Here is a 4,208-nt window from a genome sequence, read left to right as displayed (position 1 = left end):
CTCCAAGTGTTCCTCCAAACGAATCTTTGAGCAACGAAGCGAAAGTCAATCAAAACAAGTCAATTCGGTCAAAACAATACTAACTAGCGTTAGACAAAGCTTAAGAAGCTTCAGAGTACAATATTTAAGCATGGATAGACGACAGAACCTCGTTCGCTAAAACGAGCATAACTCGAGCTACAGAACTCGGAATGACACGAAACCAGCGCCAAAATTTCGACAATCGAAAGAGCTACGCAATGGCTCAGGTCATAGAGACCCAAAAATTATTTTTGGACACGTTACCCTAAGCAATAGGTTTCGGCCACTATGTAAAATAGGGTTTCCGAACTTTTTCTTCGATCTAAATCGATTCCTAGGTATTCTTAGGCGATATCTAGGCCAAGGAAACTCTCAGAAAATTTATCGAATCAAAAACTGTCGCAGGGGTATTTTGGTCAATATTTTTAGCTCGGAAACTCAAAATCATAATTTCGAAAAACAAATTAGATGGGGTCGATACCAACGACGATTATGGCGACTAATCTTACTAACGCTAAGCTCAGTCGAGGGTTTTAAGCCCAAAGGTTGGAACTTTAGCCAAAAATGGGTATTATGAGCAGAATTGAAACTCGGCGGCATTTCGGCGAGAATCGGCGAAATGTAATCCGCTAAACATGCTCAGGGGCACGCAGGGAATAATTTTAGATAAAAAGATGAAGTTATCTAGATAGTTTTGCAAAAATCTCAAAACTAAGAGTACAGAAAAGTATAGAGAAAAGCGGCAGAATTTACTATCAGAAGTAAGGAAAAGCGTCAGTACCTTGAGGTCTATGCGTAGCAACGAACTATGGAACGATCAGGCAAGAATCGGCGAAAAACTCTTCTCCTCCTTCTCCTCTTGTGGCCGCGGGTTTGGGTGGGTGTGTTAGTGAGTTTTTTTGTTTCATGCTTCAACATATATATAGGGAATGAAATGGAAGATATTTATCAAGGATCGGATAAGTATGAATAGATATTTATCAAAGATTGGATAAGGATGAATAGATATTTTGAGAAGATATTTTGTGAAGATATTTTTGAAAAGATATTTTGTAAACCGGTACAGATTTGTTTAGATATCGGAGGATTTAGCTCATAGAGTTAAGATAAAAATATGAGAGTGATTTCCGATTCTTCCTACTGATTCCAACGTATTTTAGACACAATATTCTCCCCGCCGAATCTTCTAATTCTTCAAATAAATATCGGTATGATTTTTGGTTTTTCGAGGCTTGTGTTTAATGCTATATATAGAGGTTGGAAAAACGCGGGAAAATGAAAGTTTCGTGATTCCGATTTTTCCGGCTTCATTCTCCGTGAATTCTAAGATAGGTTTTGGCGACATAATACCTAAACTCAAAAGAGGTTTCCTTGTATTTTAGGTGACTAATGCAAAGTCGGTGTAAAACTATTTTACCCGATAAGTTACTTTTTGCACTGAATGTCGGAAGAGAAAACTTCCTTCTGAAGAAAGATGGGAAACATCAAGAGAAATGGGTGTACGCGTGTGGAATCTTCATTCGAAGCTCCGAATAGAAAAAGTCTTCATCGTCGGTTGGTTCTAGGGTTTTTGAACTATCAGGGTTTTAGTTTCGGTAAACTTCCGATGATTGGAATCGGACGTTCGTATATCCTAGAGTTTCGCCTTGAAACGCTTGTTATATATGGATAAAGAGAAGTTCTAACATTTCTCTGAAGATTTTTGGAATTAATTTCCATCGCGACTTTAAGTGTAAACTAGCTATTTACTAGGGTTTCTGCCGTAGGTTTAAGCGTATATCGATCGTGCTATACCTTTTATCGACTTTGATGCAATCCTTAGACTTTTCCTGAACTTCCTCCTTCATAAATTTATTTCATTTGGTAAACTCTTGTTCAGGTTTCCCTTCACGGTACCTCAAGCCTAATCGTAAATGGAAATCTCTTCAACTTATTCTAAGCTTAAAAACTTGGGTCTTACATCGGGAAACTCTTCAAAAGCACCTTTAGAACAAAACCACAGAAATCAATCAAAATCTATCGGAAACTAAGCTATCGATACTCACTAAGGTTACACGAAGTAGTACATACTTCGAGGTACGATAATCTAGCGCGAAACGACAAGTTTTCGGAAAAGGAAATTTTCCTCCTCCTCCCCTATAGGGCTCGGCCACTTTTCACAATTGTGGGATTCGATTTTTCTTCGATCAAACTTGGTTCCTATGCTATCATTAGCCGTAACTAAGGGTATTCTAAACTCGGAAAAATTATCGGATCAAAAACTGTCGCAGGGGTATTTTGGTCATGATTTTTAACTTAGAATTTCAAAACTGAAATCCCAAAAAGCAAATTTGACAGGGACGTTACTAACGACGTTTATGACAACTAATCCTACTAGCACTAAGCTAAGGCGATAGTTTTCAGCCTAAAGGTTGAAGCTTTACTCAAAAAATGGGTATTTAAGGCTAAAATTGATTCCGGCGACATAACGGAAAATCTAATCCGGCAGAAGTGATCTTGGGCACATAAGGAAGAGGTTTAGAATCAGAAATGAAATATTCAGGATAGTTTTGCAAAAACCTCAAAACTATCAGCTCAGAAAAGTCTACAGAAAAGCTATGGAAAAAGCGATCAGAGGTAAGGATTAGCGACTATACCTCGAAACCTTGAAGCAGCACCTGATTAATCAATGATCAAGCAAGGATTGAACAAAATCTCTTCCTCCTTCTTCTTCTCTTGGCCGCGGGTTTGGGTGGGGAAAATGGGTAGTTTTTTTGTGTTTTTCTTCCTTTCTTGGCTATATATAGAGGTTGGCAAAACGCGGTAAAATGAAAGTTTCGCGAATCTGATTTTTCCGACGTCCTTCTCCGTGAATTCTAAGATACGTTTTGGCAAAAGAATTCCAAAACTAAAAAGAGGTCTCCTTGTATTTTTGGCAACTAATGCATAGTCGGTGTAAAACTATTTTACCCGATAAGTTGCTTTTTGCATCGAATGTCGGAATAGAAAACTTCCTTCTGAAGAAAGATTGAAATCATCAAGAGAAATGGGTGTACGCGTGTAGAATCTTCATTTGGTGTTCCGAATAGAAAAAGTCCTCATAGTCGGGTGATTCTAGGGTTTTGAAATACCAGGGTTTTGGTTTCGGCAAACTTCCGATGATTGGAATCGGACGTTCGTAGATCCTAGAGTTTCGCCTCGAAACGATTGTGACATATGGAAAAAGAGAAGTTCTAACATTTCTCTGAAGATTTTTGGAATTAACTTCCATCGTGCCTAAAAGTGAAAACTAGCTATATACTAGGGTTTTTGACCTAGGTTTAAGCGTATAACGATCGTGCTATAACTTTTATCGACTTTGGTACGATTCTCAGACTTTTCCTGAACTTTCTCCTTCATAAATATATTTCATTTAAATAAACTTTTGTTCAGGTTTCCCTTCACATTACATCAACCCTAATCGTGAATAAGAAGTTTATTCACTCAGCATAAGTTTAAAAACTTGGGCCTTACAGACTCGTTGATGTCCATCCTTTCCGGAATGCATATTGGTTGACTGGGTTAACCTGCATTGCATATCATGCAACATGCATACTAACTTAGTTGCTGAGTGTGATTGTTACTTGTTAATCCTATTTGGAACATGTTAATTGTTATTACTATCATTTATGTTCGTTATGGTATATGCAACCCTAGGATGCTATCTCTAGTTATAAGCCTAAGTGGCTATTCTCTTATCTGTACCTATTGGGTGTAATATTTACATAATTCTTTGGAGTTGACCCTCGCGTCTTCTGTGTGTGCTTTGGCGGACTACGCCCTTTGTCAGATATCTTTGGCGGGCTGGTTCACGATGGTTCATCCTTCGGGGGGAACTAGGGTTGAGATGATGGAACAGGAGCGCATCGCGGTCGCGAGAGGAGGACGGATGGTGTACATAGACTAGGTCGTTCTGGATTTCGAATTCGGACGACGATCATGCTAGCATGTAGGATTGAGTGTTAGTGTGAGCTCCTCGAGATGGGATTAGTGCAGGAGTAGAGTCTTAGCTCTGAACATCATTTGTTTTCTTTGGGGACAGGGTAGTTTCCCACCGATAGCTTTTTGTGTGGTTCTTTACGGGGATCACAGAGAGTTGGTTGGTCTTAGGAGGTCTTGTTTTAGGCCATCTGGGCTGACTTATTCTCGTTTTTGAGGGTTTGTGTTGC

Source organism: Lotus japonicus, chromosome 3, assembly GCF_012489685.1.
Source record: "Lotus japonicus ecotype B-129 chromosome 3, LjGifu_v1.2".
In the NCBI taxonomy this organism is placed as follows: Eukaryota; Viridiplantae; Streptophyta; class Magnoliopsida; order Fabales; family Fabaceae; genus Lotus; species Lotus japonicus.
This window is presented reverse-complemented; position numbering follows the sequence as displayed.